Consider the following 21,546-nt stretch of genomic DNA (forward strand, 5'->3'; position numbering starts at 1 on the left):
CATCAATGTTAATGGGGGCGAGTTCGGCCCTCCTTTTCCCGTAGTCCACAATCAGCTCCTTTGTCTTTCTCACGTTGAGGGAGAGGTTGTTGTCCTGGCACCACACTGCCAGGTCACTGACCTCCTCCCTATAGGCTGTCTCATCATTGTCAGTGATCAGGGGTACCACTGTTGTGTCGTCAGCAAACTTAATGATGGTGTTGGAGCCATGCTTGGCCACGCAGTCGTAGGTGAACAGGGAGTACAGGAGGCGACTAAGCATGCACCCCAGTGTGGCAGGATCAGCGTGGCAGATGTGTTGTTGCCTACCCTTACCACCTGGGGGCGGCCCATCAGGAAGTCCGGATCCAGCTGCAGAGGGAGATGTTCAGTCCCAGGGTCCTTAGCTTAGTGATGAGCTTCGTGGGCACTATGGTGTTGAACACTGAGCTGTAGTCAATGAACAGCTTTCTCACAGGTGTTCCTTTTGTCCAGGTGGGAAAGGGTAGTGTGGAGTGCGATTGAGTCATCTGTGGATCTGTTGGTGTTGTATGTGAATTGGAGTGGGTCTAGGGTATCTGGGATGTTGGTGTTGATGTGAGCCATGACCAGACTTTCAAAGCACTTCATGGATACCGACGTGAGTGCTACGAGGCGGTAGACATTTAGGTAGGTTACCTTCGCTTTCTTGGGCACAGGGACTATGGTGGTCTGCTTGAAACATGTAGCTATTACAGACTCGGTCACGGAGAGGTTGAAAATATCAGTGAAGACACTTGCCAGATGTTCTGCGCATGCTCTCAGTACACCTCCTGGTAATCCGTCTGGCCCCGCGCCCTTTTGAATGTTGACCTGTTTAAAGGTCTTGCTCACATCGGCTATGGAGAGCATGATCACACTATTGTCTGAAACAGCTGGTGCTCTCTTGGATGTTTCAGTGTTGCTTGCCTCGAAGCAAGCATAAAATGCATTTACCTCATCTGGTAGGCTTGCGTCACTGGGCAGCTCGCGGCTGGGTTTCTCTTTGTAGTCCGTAATTGTTTGCAAGCCCTGCCACATCTGACGAGCATCAGAGCCGGTGTAGTAGGATTCAATCTTAGTACTCTATTGACGCTTTGCCTGTTTGATGGTTTGTCGGAGGCATAGAGGGATTTCTTATAAGCGTCCGGATTGGAGTCCCGCTCCTTGAAAGTGGCAACTCTACCCTTTAGCTCAGTGAGGATTTTGCCTGTAATCCATGGCTTCTGGTTGGGATATGTACGTACGGTCCCAGAGAGCGCATTTGCACTTGGCCAAATCAATTCTAGTAATTCAGGAAAAACCCACCATTAACATGTCCGCTTCCCACTTTGGGTTGCGACCCATACTTTAACAAAAGGCTGATCTAAACCATATTGCACTAGTGTTGCACAATTGATTAATGCATTGATTCACAAATGTGTGGATATTTTAAATGTGGCCTATTTGACTAACAGAGGCAAACAATGTAAGTAAGAACATTAAGTTAAGTTAATAAAGGTTATTTTTTAATTTTAAATTGTACCTTTATTTAACCAGGTAGGCTAGTTGAGAACAAGTTCTCATTTGCAACTGCGACCTGGCCAAGAACCTCTCCTTATTCTTGCAGGGACGTGTGGTGTTGGAGAGCCATTGTCTTTACACCGTACCACTCAGAGAGGGGGGTATGTGGTGTAGATTAGAACATCTCTTAAAGAGAGATTTGAATCTAGATCTGTCTATTTACACTACACACGAGCACTGTACCTCTCCTGGATCTAGTTTGTGTCGTCAACGTAGTGTAAAGAGGCCCGTTGTTAGGGCAGTGGTAAACAACTGATGTCATAAAGGAATACGGGGATAAGGACAACAGGCCTCTACTGCCACATTGTTTTAAGGATGACTTTTTGGCACCTCTCAAATTCCTATCCAATAACTTACCTGGAGTACAGCAGAAGATACTATGACCACTCTAGAGCAATTTCAAGAGACGTGGCAAATGTTTAGGGAGTGTGGGACAGGGATGACATTTTTGCATATTTCCTGTGTTTTCCTGTGGTTTGTCGTTTCCCATTAGACTCATAGACTAACAAGCACTAGCTCTCACCTAGCTCTCAGGCGGAGCGAGGGAGTGAGGGAGCAAGGGAGTGAGGGAGCAAGGAAGTGAGGCACAGAGGAGGCCATATGTCCATATTTACTGAGAGATCAGCTGGGCTCTGGTGCTCTGCAAGGGGAAAAACACACACAGATACACACACATCTGCATTTCTCCACAAACACACACAGTCATGTGGAAATGTAGCCATCTGTTAGTGTGTGAACGGCATGTTCAGTTTTGTGTGTCACTGTGTGTATGTTTGACCTGTGTATCAGTTTAGGGCGTTTGTATGTGTGTGTAGAGCTTGTTTGACTTTAGACTAGGAGGGCTGTGTTAAAAGGGGACTGTACGTTGTGTGTGTTGATTTCTAGGGGGGCTGGGTGAGTGTTATTGTAAACTGAGGGCTTGCTGATTCCTAGTTTCTAGGCTGCTGCTAGTGACACACTAACCCACCGGCAGGAAGGAGGAGGAGTCTGTGCAGTGATAAGCTGATTAGGGACAAGGGGCAGATGGGGTCTCTGTCTCGTCTCCTAAAACCTTTTAAAAGCTCAAATGTGAAACCATCTCTATTATTTATTGTGTTTAACTAGAAAAGTCAGTTTAAGAACAAATTCTTATTTACAATGACGGTGTACCCCGGCCAAACACAGACGACACTGGGCCAATTGTGCACTGCCCTATGGGACTCCAAAACATAGCCAGATGTGATACAGGTTCAAATGCTACAGCCAAATCCATTGAAATAAAATACATTCAAATATGCCACATTGGCTTCAGAAACCGCCAGAAGATTCTGTTTACCACAGTCAGCGATTGATTCTATCATTTCTCCTCTACTTTTTCTGTCTGTCAAAGTACCATCCCACCGGGCACACGCTGATGGAATCAACATTGTTTCCACCTCATATCAATAAAATTATGTTAAACCAATGTGGAATAGACATTGAATTGGCGTCTGTGCCCACTGGGAGGTTGTTTTGGATCTGAATTTAGAGAACTGAATTAGAACATTTCCAATATAACACATTCACCTAGCTTGAACCCCTTCCCAGACCTGAAGATTTCCATGTTTCCAGGGGTGTAAAAGTACTTTAAGTAAAAATACTTGAAAGTATTACTTAAGTACTTTTTTGGGGGTATCTGTACTTTACTATTTATATTTTTTGACAACTTTTACTTTTACTTCACTACATTCCTAATGAAAATAATATACTTTTTACTCCATACATTTTCCCTGACACCAAAAAGTACATTTTTGAATGCTTAGCAGGACAAGAAAATGGTCCAATTCACACACTTATCAAGAGAACATCCCAGGTCATCCCTATTGCCTTTGATCTGGGGACTCACTAAACACAAATGCTTAGTGTGTAAATTATGTCTGAGTGTTGTAGTGTGCCCCTGGCTATCTGTCTGGTTTGCTTAATATACACAATTTGAAATGATTTCTACTTTTACTTTTGATACTCAAGTATATTTTAGCAATTACAGTTACTTTTAATACTTAAGTATATTTAAAACCAAATACTTTTAGACTTTTAGTCAAGTAATATTTTACTGGGTGACTTTCACTTTTACTTGAGTCATTTTCTATTCATTAATCTTTACTTTTACTCAAGTATGACAATTGGGTACTTTTTCCACCACTGTATGTTTCAACAACAGAGAACAGGACGAGGATGATGGCCAACACGAGGTTATGAGCAAGGTGGCTGTGTTTGCTACTGTTTTGCAAGAATAAGTGGCAGCGTGGGAGGGTAGGAGTGCAGAGCCATGTCTCAACAGGGCGGATTTCTGACAGGGCGTTCAGTGACCCCAATGGATCTCCTAAAGGAGGTGTGAAAAGCAACTCCTTTAATAGTGTATGAAGCTTGTAAACGAGCAGGCTAAGGCAGAAGAAACATCTGAGACACACTCAACACAATACGAATTGGGCTGGTGTAGCATCACCTGAGACATGTTTTCCTATCACTTTAATTGGTCCTGTCACTTTAATTGGTCCTGTCACTTTAATTGGTACTATCACTTCAATTGGTCCTGTCACTTTAATTGGTCCTGTCACTTTAATTGGTCCTGTCACTTTAATTGGTCCTGTCACTTTAATTGGTCCCATCACTTCAATTGGTCCCGTCACTTTAATTGGTCCTATCACTTTAATTGGTCCTATCACTTTAATTGGTCCCATCACTTTAATTGGTCCTATCACTTCAATTGGTCCTGTCACTTCAATTGGTCCTGTCACTTCAATTGGTCCTGTCACTTCAATTGGTCCTGTCACTTCAACTGGTCCTATCACTTTAATTGGACCTATCACTTCAATCGTATGAGCTTCCTTTTGTGTATAAGGGCTTTGAGGAATTAGTTATTTCAGTGAGAGGGTCAACGTGTCTTTATCTGCTTGGGGGTTTGACTTTCTGTCTGGTTTTCTGGGAAACATATAGCCTTTCCTGTTGGAAATATGGACATACAGTAAAATACCTTAAATCTCTGAGATAATCAGATGAGATATGTCTTCTACTTTGACCTGTCTGCTGCACACAGACAAACACACCTGCCTCACAACCCTACTCTCTCTGGCAATAACAATGTCAGGCCAGGACCCGTAATCAACGGAAACAACGGATTTACTCGCCCACGTCGGATGCCAAGTACCGGGAGTACCTTAGGCCAGAGTTGGGCAATTCCAGGATTGTCAGTGATTGCCTAACCTCTTCCATTGAAAAATCCCTTGACTGACATCACAAGTTTTATAGGAAGTCTCCCACCCTGTTGTTGTTGTAAACCCTGGCCCTCTATGTCCTGTAATAATTAACTCTCTCGTCAAAGGTCTGCCCATGTAACACAGGCAGCATGGGGGAGACCAGCCCATCAGTACTGTAGTTGGCCACCCAGATCATAGTACAAGCATGTCAATAATGATGTAATATGTTATATTATAGTGAAGACTTTATTATAGTGTTATAGTGCTTTATAATGCACTTTAGATATGCACAGATGTTCTGTCATAAACAAGGTTTTTTTAAATGATGTGTGTGATATACTATAATTGCATGATATTACACTGGATTTTAGGTTAGTGTGTCTCTGTCCTTCAACATGGCAATTGACCTAAAGCAACAGATCAACAAGTGATTGAGTTGATGGGTGGGTTACAAAGGAGTATCCGACCTCATGACCTGTAGTGAGCTAGAAAACATAATCACTGTTTCTCTGCCACTGTGGCTCCAGGCGTCACATGTAGGATCAGCACAAAGTATGTTTTCAATAACATTGAATGCTGGATTAAATAGAATTAAAAGGACTAGAGTGTATTGAAATATTGGTTCGTTTCTCTGCTTGTGCATTGCTTTTCAAACTGGTCTGATGTACAGTACCAGTCAAAAGTTTGGACCTGGACCTCAACCTGGACTCCACAATCATCTGACCTCAACCCAATTGAGATGGTTTGGGATGAGTTGGACTACAGAGTGAAGGAAAAGCAGCCAACAAGTGCTCAGCATATATGGGAACTCATTCAAGACTGTTGGAAAAGCATTCCAGGTGAAGCTGGTTGAGAGAATGCCAAGAGTGTGCAGAGCTGTCATCAAGGCAAAAGGTGGCTACTTTGAAGAATCTAAATTATTAAAATATATTTTGATTTGTTTAACACTTTTTTGGTTAATACATGATTCCATATGTGCTATTTCATAGTTTTGATGTCTTCACTATTATTCTACAATGTAAAAAATAGTAAAAATTAAGAAAAACCCTTGAATGAGTAGGTGTGTCCAAACTTTTGACTGGTACTGTACGTAATATATCTGATGTAGGTATTAACAAAAAAAATTATGTCAATAAATGCACTGTATAAAGAATCTGGTTTTGCAGACTTCCTCTACATGTGCCCTACATCTGTCATTATAAAAATGCATGCTAACACACGTCCATAGAGAGGACAGTACAAGTGTTACATTGGAGTTGGAAGAGAGCCTCAGCCTGTTAGCTCCACTGATATGCTGGAGCCGGTTGTCCTAGTAGACTAGTGGTCTGTTGGGACACAGCTTGGTGTCCTGGACTGAGATAAGCGTGAGCAGATACCCACTGGCTCCGACTCTGACTGAGGGAGAGTCTGATAAACACTGAGACACTGAGACAGATACTGAGTCACTGAGAGATATGAAAAGATAGACAGACAGCTAGAGGACAGACAGACAACTAGACAACATACAGACAGCTAGAGGACAGACAGACAGCTAAAGGACAGACAGATAGACAGACAGCTAGAGAACAGACAGACAGCTAGAGGACAGACAGACAGCTAGAAGACAGACAGACAGCTAGAGGACAGACAGACAGCTAGAGGACAGACAGATAGACAGACAGCTAGAGGACAGACAGACAGCTAGAGGACAGACAGACAGCTAGAGGACAGACAGACAGCTAGAGGACAGACAGACAACTAGAGGACAGACACATAGACAGACAGCTAGAGGGCAGATAGATAGACAGCTAGAGGACAGACAGACAGCTAGAGGACAGACAGACAGACAGCTAGAGGACAGATAGACAGACAGCTAGAGGACAGACAGAGAGACAGCTAGAAGACAGACAGACAGACAGACAGATACCCAGAGGACAGACACCCAGGGTAGTCTGTGTTAAAGAGTAGTAATACATCAGTAACATTATCATCACCATCAACAAAACCAGGCTTTCCTTCTTCCTCTCTCTCTCTCTCTCTCTCTCTCTCTCTCTCTCTCTCTCTCTCTCTCTCTCTCTCTCTCTCTCTCTCTCTCTCTCTCTCTCTCTCTCTCTCTCTCTCTCTCTCATCCTCCCTCTCTCTCTCTCTCTCATCCTCCCTCTCTTTCTCTCTCTCATCCTATCTCACATTCTTTTCCATTCAATCTATACAGGAGCCTTTCAGGGGATAAATCCCTCAACTAATTAAAGATGCAAAATCTACCCCACTTTCAGTTACAGCTTAATGTCCATAAAACTGCTTCTAAAGCTGGGCTGCTTTCCTCCACCATAGAAGGCTTGTGTTTCTCACTCTCTTTCTTTCAGTCTTTCACACACAGACAGACACGCGCACACACACACACACACACACACACACACACACACACACACACACACACACACACACACACACACACACACACACACACACACACACACACACACACACACACACACACACACACACACACACACACACACACACACACGTGTTATGTCCTCATTTGCATGTGCTTAGCTTTTGAATACACACTTGAACACACTCATACATCATATACACTCTTAGAAGAAAGGGTTCCAAAAGGGTTCTTTGGTTGTCCCCATAGGAGAACCCTTTTGGGGTCCATGTAGAACCCACTGTGTGTCACGTTCCTGACCTTATTTCCTTTGTTCTGTATTGTTTAGTTGGTCAGGACGTGAGCTGGGTGGGCATTCTATGTTATGTGTTTCTATGTTGGGTTCATTGTCAACTAGCCTGATATGGTTCTCAATCAGGGGCAGGTGTTTTACGTTTCCTCTGATTGAGAACCATATTAAGGTAGGCTGTTCTCACTGTTTGTTTTGTGGGTGATTGTTGCTGTGTCTGTGTTTGTTCGCCACACAGTACTGTTTCGTTTCGTTCGTGTGTTCCTTCCTGTTCGTGCGTTCATGTTTTATGTTCTCAAGTTCAGGTCTGTTCACGTCGTTTTGTTATTTTGTCAAGTGTTCTTCGTGTTCGTCTTTCTTAAATAAATCAATATGTATTCACACTACGCTGCGCTTTGGTTCGATCCTTGCTCCTCCTCAGACGAGGAGGAAGACGAGCGTTACACTGTGGGAAAGGTTCTACATGTATCCCGAAATAGTTAAACTTGGAACAAAAGGGGTTCTTCAAAGGGGGGTATTGAGGCACTTGACAGGTCGCTTACTGACTCCTCGGCATTTAGCAGGCAAAAATAAAATATGTCATTGTTTTGACAAGGCAACAGGAAATGGTTCTAAGTAATGTTGAAGGCCTGGTGTGTCGCTGAGACAATGGACGGTCATGTATTGGTTCAGCACTCTCCTTTACTCCTGATGAAAAAATAAAATAAAATCATTAAAGCGCCTTTACAAAATAAATCCATAACGCAATGTCATGTTACCTCTTGGTGGGTTGGGGAGAAAAGATAAGCCATTCTAGTTAAATTTGTCTTTTGTTTCTGTTAGTCTTTAGTGACATGGATAGAAGTACAGTCTGCTGTCATTCTGATCTAAGAATATTACTCCTGCTTATTATGAAGAAAAAATACATCTGTTTAACTTTGTAAACTAAAGGTGTGTTTAGAATTATTTTTGTTGTATTAATGCTATTTAATCTCTCCTCAGACTAATATTATTCTGTTTGTCCTGTGGGTACCTTTGCCACTGTTCCACCCCTTGTGTATTGCGCTGTCATGGTGTATTTGTTAACAGTGCTGGGGACAGCCGAAGAACCCTTTTAGGTTCTAGATAGCACCTTTTTTTTCTAAGTGTATGTAACTTTGAGAACATCTTCTACACTGGGCTGCGGTTGCACAATATGGAAACTCAGAGAACCCTCAGTGTGTTAGGATAACGGTATAGCTTGGCTCATCAGCACAGAGAACCCTCAGTGTGTTAGGATAACGGTATAGCTTGGCTCATCAGCTCAGAGAACCCTCAGTGTGTTAGGATAACGGTATAGCTTGGCTCATCAGCACAGAGAACCCTCAGTGTGTTAGGATAACGGTATAGCTTGGCTCATCAGCTCAGAGAACCCTCAGTGTGTTAGGATAACGGTATAGCTTGGCTCATCAGCTCAGAGAACCCTCAGTGTGTTAGGATAACGGTATAGCTTGGCTCATCAGCTCAGAGAACCCTCAGTGTGTTAGGATAACGGTATAGCTTGGCTCATCAGCACAGAGAACCCTCAGTGTGTTAGGATAACGGTATAGCTTGGCTCATCAGCTCAGAGAACCCTCAGTGTGTTAGGATAACGGTATAGCTTGGCTCATCAGCTCAGAGAACCCTCAGTGTGTTAGGATAACGGTATAGCTTGGCTCATCAGCACAGAGAACCCTCAGTGTGTTAGGATAACGGTATAGCTTGGCTCATCAGCACAGAGAACCCTCAGTGTGTTAGGATAACGGTATAGCTTGGCTCATCAGCTCAGAGAACCCTCAGTGTGTTAGGATAACGGTATAGCTTGGCTCATCAGCTCAGAGAACCCTCAGTGTGTTAGGATAACGGTATAGCTTGGCTCATCAGCTCAGAGAACCCTCAGTGTGTTAGGATAACGGTATAGCTTGGCTCATCAGCTCAGAGAACCCTCAGTGTGTTAGGATAACGGTATAGCTTGGCTCATCAGCTCAGAGAACCCTCAGTGTGTTAGGATAACGGTAAAGCTTGGCTCATCAGCTCAGAGAACCCTCAGTGTGTTAGGATAACGGTATAGCTTGGCTCATCAGCTCAGAGAACCCTCAGTGTGTTAGGATAACGGTATAGCTTGGCTCATCAGCTCAGAGAACCCTCAGTGTGTTAGGATAACGGTATAGCTTGGCTCATCAGCACAGAGAACCCTCAGTGTGTTAGGATAACGGTATAGCTTGGCTTGTTGATTTATCCCATATCAGATGTTGTACCTATTTTCCATTTTTAGATACCAGTCTTGGCCAGTGTTTCACTGTCCCTCTCCCCAACTCCCACTGACACCAATAGCATCAGAGCATCTATCTCTCAGTGCCAGTTGATGGGCATAGAGCCTTTGTCTTGTCCCTCCGTGCCACCAAGGTGGAGCCCTGTTGTGAGTACAGCGATATTTCACCATTATTTGTTCTAATTGGGGATGGGTTGTGTTTTTACCCTCTGAGTGAGGCCAGGGGTCTGCCATGGTTATGTCTGTATCTACAACAAACCTGGATCATTCTCAGCAAGTTATATGCAATCGCAACAACCATGTCATATTTACTTATGCAAACAATGCAGTGGCAGTTATTAGTAAAGCATCATTTGTTTTTACTTTGATAAATAGCCTAAAATATTTCTACCAGTACTCACTAGCAAAACACAATATGATATAGAATGGAACAGAACAGACTTGAACTCTACACTGTCTTTAAAAAAAACTATACAAAATAAAAGATATACATACATATACATACAAACAACAACATAATACAAACATCAACTACATCATACCTGCCCTGACCCACTAGCTCACACCACCATCTCCATCAACTACATCATACCTGCCCTGACCCACACCACCATCTGCATCAACTACATCATACCTGCCCTGACCCACTAGCTCACACCACCATCTCCATCAACTACATCACACCTGCCCTGACCCACACCACTATCTCCATCAACTACATCACACCTGCCCAGACCCACTAGCTCACACCACCATCTCCATCAACTACATCATACCTGCCCTGACCCACTAGCTCACACCACCATCTCCATCAACTACATCATACCTGCCCTGACCCACTAGCTCACACCACCATCTCCATCAACTACATCACACCTGCCCTGACCCACACCACTATCTCCATCAACTACATCACACCTGCCCAGACCCACTAGCTCACACCACCATCTCCATCAACTACATCATACCTGCCCTGACCCACTAGCTCACACCACCATCTGCATCAACTACATCACACCTGCCCTGACCCACTAGCTCACACCACCATCTCCATCAACTACATCATACCTGCCCAGACCCACTAGCTCACACCACCATCTCCATCAACTACATCACACCTGCCCTGACCCACTAGCTCACACTACCATCTCCATCAACTACATCATACCTGCCCTGACCCACACCACCATCTCCATCAACTACATCATACCTGCCCTGACCCACTAGCTCACACCACCATCTCCATCAACTACATCAGACCCACTAGCTCATACCCCCATCTCCAGCGCCCGCATCACTTCCCACCACGACCTAAAACTGCAGAATTTTGTTTCTATCCGTAGCCCACGCACTTTCAATATTTAAATAATAAATACTTTTATTGATTTCCAACGTTTTAGTATGCGTTTTTTTTCAAGATGAATGATGTGAAGAGAATTATCCAACCCATTGGGTATCTCACTGCATGCCATAGAATGGAACAGAATGGACTTTACCTTTACACTATCTATGCAAACATATTTTGATAAAGTACTGATTTTGTCAAATGAATATTGCATTTTCACTCTTCCTCTGGAATCAGCATCAGTAATTGAGGGATTTCTCTCCCCCGCTCTGTAATGTGGATGCCATGCTTTGAAGCTCAACGCGTCTTCAAAAGGAAACGCTAATGTCTCTGAGGCAATATCACTAAACTGGGTCGCCAGTGTAGCGAAGGATTTTACAAGAGAGAAAAGTTTTGGGGGTAGCACTGGAATGAGTACATTCAGTTATAATGGTTTCCCTGGATGGATAATTGAATCCATCCAAATGACGTGATTATGGTATGTCTTGGTATGTGGTTATGGTATGTCTTGGTATGTGGTTATGGTATGTCTTGGTATGTGGTTATGGTATGTCTTGGTATGTGGATATAACCACATACCAAGACATACCATAACCACATACCAAGACATACCATAACCACATACCAAGACATACCATAACCACATACCAAGACATACCATAACCACATACCAAGACATACCATAACCACATACCAAGACATACCATAACCACATACCAAGACATACCATAACCACATACCAAGACATACCTTATGGTATGTCTTGGTATGTGGTTATGGTATGTCTGCATTCAGTAGCTTAATGTTCTCTTTTCCCTGGCCTTGTTTTTAAAATTATTTTTTATCTTGAACATATACGGCATACTGTAGGATCACATGGTGCAAAGTAAGGAGTCACCAAGGAAACGGGAAGTGAGGACAACATTTCATTGGTTGACATTTTAATTTGAATATCTGTCCTTATTACAGCTAGCTGTCGGGTATACAATGTATTGAACGGTGAGGGGAAGGAATTCAGATGCACCCCAGGCTTCTGGATGTAGTGTGTAATGACACTGTCTCTTTAAATGAAGGTGTCACACCATTAAGCGTTCCCCCTAGCGTATATGACGGTCAGGGGGTTTCTCTAGCATGTAAACATCAACAGCATGCAATAATAGCATGCCTAAGTGTCCGGCATTACAACCATTTAAGGGGTGAGATCCCCTGGGCCTTCTCAATCCAATGGGCAAGCTAATGTTACTGCTTGATAAGGAGTGTGTGTGTGTTTTGTGTGTGTGGTGTGTGTGCGTGCGTGTGAGTGTCTCAACCAGCGCTCGTGCATTTGTGTCGAACAGTGGGAGACATTGTACCCCAGAGACCATAATTTGACTTGGATTCTCCATTAAGACTTCAGCTGCATATATGAGTCATTAAATATGGCAGGTGTGACTGTGAGCAGGTCTGTCGCTGTATCTATTCCATGTGTGTTGAGCAGACAGATGAATTATGGAGAGGAATCAGCTTTCTGAAGGCAGGCCAAAAGCGTGGTGAAGATGTGGAGAGGGGGAGGAACCAACCCAGTGGTGAAGATGTGGAGAGGGGGAGGACCAACCCAGTGGTGAAGATGTGGAGAGGGTAGGAACCAACCCAGTGGTGAAGATGTGGAGAGGGGGAGGACCAACCCAGTGGTGAAGATGTGGAGAGGGGGAGGAACCAACCCAGTGGTGAAGATGTGGAGAGGGGGAGGAACCAACCCAGTGGTGAAGATGTGGAGAGGGGGAGGACCAACCCAGTGGTGAAGATGTGGAGAGGGGGAGGACCAACCCAGTGGTGAAGATGTGGAGAGGGGTAGGGACCAACCCAGTGGTGAAGATGTGGAGAGGGTAGGAACCAACCCAGTGGTGAAGATGTGGAGAGGGTAGGAACCAACCCAGTGGTGAAGATGTGGAGAGGGGGAGGAACCAACCCAGTGATGAAGATGTGGAGAGGGGGAGGACCAACCCAGTGGTGAAGATGTGGAGAGGGGGAGGACCAACCCAGTGGTGAAGATGTGGAGAGGGTAGGGACCAACCCAGTGGTGAAGATGTGGAGAGGGGAGGAACCAACCCAGTGGTGAAGATGTGGAGAGGGGGAGGACCAACCCAGTGGTGAAGATGTGGAGAGGGGGAGGACCAACCCAGTGGTGAAGATGTGGAGAGGGTAGGAACCAACCCAGTGGTGAAGATGTGGAGAGGGGGAGGACCAACCCAGTGGTGAAGATGTGGAGAGGGTAGGAACCAACCCAGTGGTGAAGATGTGGAGAGGGTAGGAACCAACCCAGTGGTGAAGCTGTGGAGAGGGGGAGGACCAACCCAGTGGTGAAGATGTGGAGAGGGTAGGAACCAACCCAGTGGTGAAGCTGTGGAGAGGGGGAGGACCAACCCAGTGGTGAAGATGTGGAGAGGGTAGGAACCAACCCAGTGGTGAAGATGTGGAGAGGGTAGGAACCAACCCAGTGGTGAAGATGTGGAGAGGGGGAGGAACCAACCCAGTGGTGAAGATGTGGAGAGGGTAGGGACCAACCCAGTGGTGAAGATGTGGAGAGGGGGAGGACCAACCCAGTGGTGAAGATGTGGAGAGGGGGAGGAACCAACCCAGTGGTGAAGGTGTGGAGAGGGTAGGAACCAACCCAGTGGTGAAGATGTGGAGAGGGGGAGGACCAACCCAGTGGTGAAGATGTGGAGAGGGGGAGGAACCAACCCAGTGGTGAAGGTGTGGAGAGGGTAGGAACCAACCCAGTGGTGAAGATGTGGAGAGGGGGAGGACCAACCCAGTGGTGAAGATGTGGAGAGGGGGAGGAACCAACCCAGTGGTGAAGATGTGGAGAGGGGGAGGACCAACCCAGTGGTGAAGATGTGGAGAGGGGGAGGAACCAACCCAGTGGTGAAGATGTGGAGAGGGGGAGGACCAACCCAGTGGTGAAGATGTGGAGAGGGGGAGGAACCAACCCAGTGGTGAAGATGTGGAGAGGGGGAGGACCAACCCTGTGGTGAAGATGTGGAGAGGGTAGGAACCAACCCAGTGGTGAAGATGTGGAGAGGGTAGGAACCAACCCAGTGGTGAAGATGTGGAGAGGGGGAGGAACCAACCCAGTGGTGAAGATGTGGAGAGGGGGAGGACCAACCCAGTGGTGAAGATGTGGAGAGGGTAGGAACCAACCCAGTGGTGAAGATGTGGAGAGGGTAGGAACCAACCCAGTGGTGAAGATGTGGAGAGGGGGAGGACCAACCCAGTGGTGAAGATGTGGAGAGGGGGAGGACCAACCCAGTGGTGAAGATGTGGAGAGGGTAGGAACCAACCCAGTGGTGAAGATGTGGAGAGGGGGAGGACCAACCCAGTGGTGAAGATGTGGAGAGGGGGAGGACCAACCCAGTGGTGAAGATGTGGAGAGGGTAGGAACCAACCCAGTGGTGAAGATGTGGAGAGGGGGAGGACCAACCCAGTGGTGAAGATGTGGAGAGGGGGAGGAACCAACCCAGTGGTGAAGATGTGGAGAGGGGGAGGAACCAACCCAGTGTTGAAGATGTGGAGAGGGGGAGGAACCAACCCAGTGGTGAAGATGTGGAGAGGGGGAGGAACCAACCCAGTGGTGAAGATGTGGAGAGGGGGAGGACCAACCCAGTGGTGAAGATGTGGAGAGGGGGAGGAACCAACCCAGTGGTGAAGATGTGGAGAAGTATATTGTATTGGGTATATTGTATTGGGTAGACTGTATTGTATATTGTATTGGTATATTTATTTTATTGATATATTGTATTGGTATATTGTATTGGTAGAATGTATTGGTATATTGTATTGGGTAGACTGTATTATATATTGTATTGGTATATTGTTTTGGTATATTGTATTGGTATATTGTATTTGTAGACTGTAGAATGTATTGGTATATTGTATTGGGTAGACTATTATATATTGTATTGGTGTAACGGCGGTCCTCCTCCTCTTCATCCGAAGAGGAGGAGCAGGGATTGAACCAAGGTGCAGCGCGTTGAAATGACATGAATGATTTATTAAATAAACAAAACGAACAAACACGAAAACGAACTATACTTGAAAATGATACAAAATAACAATACGAAAGTAGACAGACCTGAACAACGAACTTGCATACAACGTGAAGAACGAAATGAACAGGAACAGACTACATGAAATGAACAAACCGTAAACAGTCCCGTATGGTGCAAACATCGACACAGACACAGGAGACAACCACCCACAAACAAACACTGTGAACAGCCTACCTAAATATGACTCTCAATTAGAGGAACGCCAAACACCTGCCTCCAATTGAGAGCCATACCAGGGAACCCTAAACCAACATAGAAACAGATAACATAGAATGCCCACCCAAACTCACGTCCTGACCAACTAACACACAAAACTAAACAGAAAACAGGTCAGGAACGTGACATAACCCCCCCCTCAAGATGCGTACTCCGAACGCATCACCAAAAAGTCCAGGGGAGGGTCTGGGTGGGCATCTGACCACGGTGGTGGCTTAGGCTCCGGGCGTGGTTCCCACCCCACCATAATCAATCCCCGCTTCCGTATCCTCCCCACAATGACCACCCTCCAAATAACCCCACCTAAATTTAGGGGCAACACCAGAATCAAGGACAGCTCTGGGACAAGGTAGCTCAGGACATAGGGATAGCTCAGGACAGAGGGATAGCTTAGGAGAGAGAGGTAGCTCAGGATAAAGAGGTAGCTCAGGATAGAGGGGCAACTCCGGACTGAAGGGCAGCTCCGGACAGAGAGACAGCTCTGGACTGAGGGGCAGTTCTGAATTACTAGCCGCTTCTGGCTGAGGGACAGCTCATGGCTGACTGACGGCTCTGGACGCTCATGGCAGGCTGACGGCTCTGGACGCTCATGGCAGGCTGACGGCTCTGGACGCTCATGGCAGGCTGACGGCTCTGGACGCTCATGGCAGGCTGACGGCTCTGGACGCTCATGGCAGGCTGACGGCTCTGGCTGCTCATGGCTCTCTGACGGCTCTGGCTGCTCATGGCTCTCTGACGGCTCTGGCTGCTCATGGCTCTCTGACGGCTCTGGCTGCTCATGGCTCTCTGACGGCTCTGGCTGCTCATGGCTCTCTGACGGCTCTGGCAGATCCTGTCTGGTTGGCGGCTCTGGCAGATCCTGTCTGGTTGGCGGCTCTGGCAGATCCTGTCTGGTTGGCGGCTCTGGCAGATCCTGTCTGGTTGGCGGCTCTGGCAGATCCTGTCTGGTTGGCGGCTCTGGCAGATCCTGTCTGGTTGGCGGCTCTGGCAGATCCTGTCTGGTGGGCGGCTCTAGCGGCTCCTGTCTGGCGGACGGCTCTAGCGGCTCCTGTCTGGCGGACGGCTCTGTAGGCTCATGGCAGACGGGCGGCTTTGCAGGCTCATGGCAGACGGGCGGCTTTGCAGGCTCATTGCAGACGGATGGCTCAGACGGCGCTGGGGAGACGGATGGCTCAGACGGCGCTGGGGAGACGGATGGCTCAGACGGCGCTGGGGAGACGGATGGCTCAGACGGCGCTGGGGAGACGGATGGCTCAGATGGCGCTGGGGAGACGGATGGCTCAGATGGCGCTGGGTAGACGGATGGCTCAGACGGCGCTGGGGAGACGGATGGCTCAGATGGCGCTCGGGAGACGGATGGCTCAGATGGCGCTCGGGAGACGGATGGCTCTGGCCGGATAAGGCGCACTGTAGACCTGGTGCGTGGTGCCGGAACTGGAGGCACCGGGCTAAGGACACGCACCTTCATACTAGTGCGGAGAGCAGGGACAGGGCACACTGAACTCTCAAAGCGTACTCTATACCTGGTGCGTGGTACCGGCACTGGTGGCACCTCAGGACTAGTACGGGGAGAAGTGACAGTGTGTACAGGACTTAGGAGACGCACAGGTGGCTTAGTGCGTGGGGCCGGAACTGGAGGCACCGAACTGGATACACGCACTATAGGGAGAGTGCGTGGAGGAGGAACAGGGCTCTGGAAACGCACTGGTAGCCTAGTGCGTAGTGTAGGCACTGTAGGTACTAGGCTGGGGCGGGGAGGTGGCGCCGGAAATACCGGACCGTGCAGGCGTACTGGCTCTCTTGAGCATTGAGCCTGCCCAACCTTACCTGGTTGAATGCTCCCGGTCGCCCGACCAGTGCGGGGAGGTGGAATAACCCGCACCGGGCTATGTAGGCGAACCGGGGAAACCATGCGTAAGGCAGGTGCCATGTATGCCGGCCCGAGGAGACGCACTGGAGACCAGACGCGTTGAGCCGGCCTCATGACACCTGGCTCAATGCCCAATCTAGCCCTACCAGTGCGGGGAGGTGGAATAACCCGCACCGGGCTATGCACACGTACAGGAGACACCGTGCGCTCTACTGCGTAACACGGTGTCTGCCCGTACTCCCGCTCTCCACGGTTAGCCTGGGAAGTGGGCGCAGGTCTCCTACCTGCCCTTGGCCCACTACCCCTTAGCCCCCCCCCAAGAAATTTTTGGGAGTTACTCACGGGCTTTTCGGGCTTCCGTGCAAGACGCGTCCCCTCATAACGCCGGTTCCTCTCTCTATTTTCCTCCGCTCTCCGAGCTGCCTCCAGCTGTTCCCATGGACGGTGATTTACTTTAGCCCATGGTCCTTCTCCGTTAAATATTTGCTCCCAACTCCACAAGTCCTGTATACTTGCCCGTTGCTCCAAATTACGCTGCTTGGCTCTGGATTGGTGGGTGGTTCTGTAACGGCGGTCCTCCTCCTCTTCATCCGAAGAGGAGGAGCAGGGATTGAACCAAGGTGCAGCGCGTTGAAATGACATGAATGATTTATTAAATAAACAAAACGAACAAACACGAAAACGAACTATACTTGAAAATGATACAAAATAACAATACGAAAGTAGACAGACCTGAACAACGAACTTGCATACAACGTGAAGAACGAAATGAACAGGAACAGACTACATGAAATGAACAAACCGTAAACAGTCCCGTATGGTGCAAACATCGACACAGACACAGGAGACAACCACCCACAAACAAACACTGTGAACAGCCTACCTAAATATGACTCTCAATTAGAGGAACGCCAAACACCTGCCTCCAATTGAGAGCCATACCAGGCAACCCTAAACCAACATAGAAACAGATAACATAGAATGCCCACCCAAACTCACGTCCTGACCAACTAACACACAAAACTAAACAGAAAACAGGTCAGGAACGTGACAATTGGTATATTGTTTTGGTATATTGTATTGGTATATTGTATTTGTAGACTGTATTGTATATTGTATTGGTATATTGTATTTGTAGACTGTATTGTATATTGTATTGGTATATTGTTTTGGTATATTGTATTGGTATATTGTATTGGTATATTTATTGTATTGGTGTATTGTATTGTATATTGTATTGGGTATATTGTATTGGAATATTGTATTGGTATATTGTATTGGAATATTGTATTGGTATATTGTATTGGTAGATTGTGTTGGGTAGATTGAATTGGGTATATTGTAATGGTATATTGTATTGGTATATTGTATTGGTATTTTGTATTGGTAGAATGTATTGGTATATTGTGTTGGGTATATTGTGTTGGGTATATTGTATTGGTAGAATGTATTGGTATATTGTATTGGGTATATTGTGTTGGTATATTGTATTGGTAGAATGTATTGGTATATTGTATTGTATATTGTATTGGTAGATTGTATTGGTAGATTGCATTCTATTTTATATTAGTATATTGTATTGGGTAGACTGTACTGTATATTGTATTGGTATATTGTATTGGTATTTTGTATTGGTAGAATGTATTGGTATATTGTGTTGGGTATATTGTGTTGGGTATATTGTATTGGTAGAATGTATTGGTATATTGTATTGGGTATATTGTGTTGGTATATTGTATTGGTAGAATGTATTGGTATATTGTATTGTATATTGTATTGGTAGATTGTATTGGTAGATTGCATTCTATTTTATATTGGTATATTGTATTGGTATATTGTATTGGGTAGACTGTACTGTATATTGTATTGGTATATTGTATTGGTATATTGTATTGGTATATTGTATTGGGTAGACTGTACTGTATATTGTATTGGTATATTGTATTGGTATATTGTATTTGTATATTGTATTGGGTAGACTGTATTGTATATTGTATTGGTATATTGTATTGGTATATTGTATTGGGTAGACTGTATTGTATATTGTATTGGTATATTGTATTGGTATATTGTATTGGTATATTGTATTGGTATATTGTATTGGTATATGTTTTGGTATATTGTATTGGTATATTGTATTGGTAGACTGTATTGTATATTGTATTGGTATATTGTATTGATAGATTGTATTGGTAGAATGTATTGGTATATTGTATTGGTATATTGTATTGGGTAGACTGTATTGTATATTGTATTGGTGTATTGTATTGGTAGATTGTATTGGTAGAATGTATTGGTATATTGAATTGGTATATTGTATTGGTATATTGTATTGTATATTGTATTGGTATATTGTATGGGTGTATTGTATTGGTATATTGTATTGGGTATATTATATTGGTATATTGTATTGGTATATTGTATTAGTATATTGTATTGGTATATTGTATTGGGTAGATCGTATTGGTAGAGAGCTAGAGGACGTGATAAAAATCTCTCTTTTTGACTCGTGCATGTGTGTCGGGAGGGTGGAATGAGTGGAGCTGGAAAAACTGAGACGTGGAGATGAGATGTGTGAATGCATTGCCTCTGCATACGTATGGCTGGCTGATGTGATGGAACCAGGTCAGGTGAATTGGAATCCAGTGGTTCTGAGTGTGAGATGGGGTTCTCATGTGGGAGTACGGCTGAGATTACTGGTGGATCTGGGAGAAGAGAGGCGAAGGCAAGATTATGGTTGAGCAGCTGCCTGTTTGACCTGCTGGCTATTGTGGGGTGCTCACCCCGACCCGCTGTGCCAATCCTCTTACCTGCCCAACCCAATCTAATCCACCCCGGAACACACAACAACCCACAACAACTAAGACTGGAGCATGAATCCCCTCCAGAAACATCATACCAGTTAGTCAGCTCTGGTGAAATGCTTCTGGAGCACTTCTGGTTTGGATAGGTCATGTGACTGACCATGTGACTATTGTCTATGAGGAGGGACATAGTGTACAACTCTCCTGTGATTCACTAACAGGGACATAGTGTACAACTCTCCTGTGATTCACTAACAGGGACATAGTGTACAACTCTCCTGTGATTCACTAACAGGGACATAGTGTACAACTCTCCTGTGATTCACTAACAGGGACATAGTGTACAACTCTCCTGTGATTCACTAACAAGGACATAGTGTACAACTCTCCTGTGATTCACTAACAAGGACATAGTGTACAACTCTCCTGTGATTCACTAACAGGGACACAGTGTACAACTCTCCAGTGATTCACAAACAGGGATTTTCACAAAGGCTCATTTTAATCAATGATAGCTGAATCATTGTGGTTTTCCTCTTTTTGTTTCTTTAAAATATATATATTTTTTGTGCTCCTCCTCCGTGCTCGGGAGGAGGAGGAGTCATGCGTCCTCCGAAACATGACCCGCCAAACCGAGCTGCTTAATAACACCCACCCGCTTAACCCGGAAGCCAGCCGCACCAATGTGTCGGAGGAAACACCATTCAACTGACAACTGAAGTCAGCTTGCAGGTGCCCGGCCAGCCACAAGGAGTCGCTAGAGCGCAATGAGCCAAGTAAAGCCCCTCCCCCCACCCCAAACCCTCCCCCAACCTGGATGACGCTGCGCCACTCAGGAGTCTCGTTGTTTTCCTCTTTTTATCTGTATTTGTAATACAATGACCTTCGCCCTAAGCTGTCTGTCTGATTGCTTGTGATGTATAAATCAATGAGGCGGAACGGATGTGTATCTCTAATTCATGTAACCATTTCCATTGCTTATTCAGCCGCTGGCGCAGTTTGAAATAGCAGAGGCCCAGCAGTATTTCAGAATATATTCAGGAACGGGCACAAGAAAAATGCGTAATCTCATCCTCTGTAGCAATTTCTCAGTCGGTAGGCTGCAGCCTCGCATGTGTGTATGCTCCTCCTGTCTCTGCGTGTGTGTGTGTGTGTGTGTGTGTGTGTGTGTGTGTGTGTGTGTGTGTGTGTGTGTGTGTGTGTGTGTGTGTGTGTGTGTGTGTGTGTGTGTGTGTGTGTGTGTGTGTGTGTGAGTGAGTGAGTGAGTCACCTGACTCACCTGCTGGCTAGCTGAAAGGGAAAGACGAACCCAGATTGCGTAACATGTGGGCTGACTTTGTTTAGTTCATGTCTTGGCTGGACTAGCCCTCTGCCTCCTACTCCCACTCACCAACTATCTCCAATTCATGATGGAGGTAGGATTTCTGGACATTCTCTGTGTCTGTTCCAACCCATCCTCCTGGACCTTCGCCCAGCCTTCCTCCTGGAACATCCCCCAGCCTTCTTCTTGGACCTT

Source organism: Salvelinus alpinus, chromosome 17 (assembly GCF_045679555.1).
Source record: "Salvelinus alpinus chromosome 17, SLU_Salpinus.1, whole genome shotgun sequence".
Classification (NCBI taxonomy): domain Eukaryota; kingdom Metazoa; phylum Chordata; class Actinopteri; order Salmoniformes; family Salmonidae; genus Salvelinus; species Salvelinus alpinus.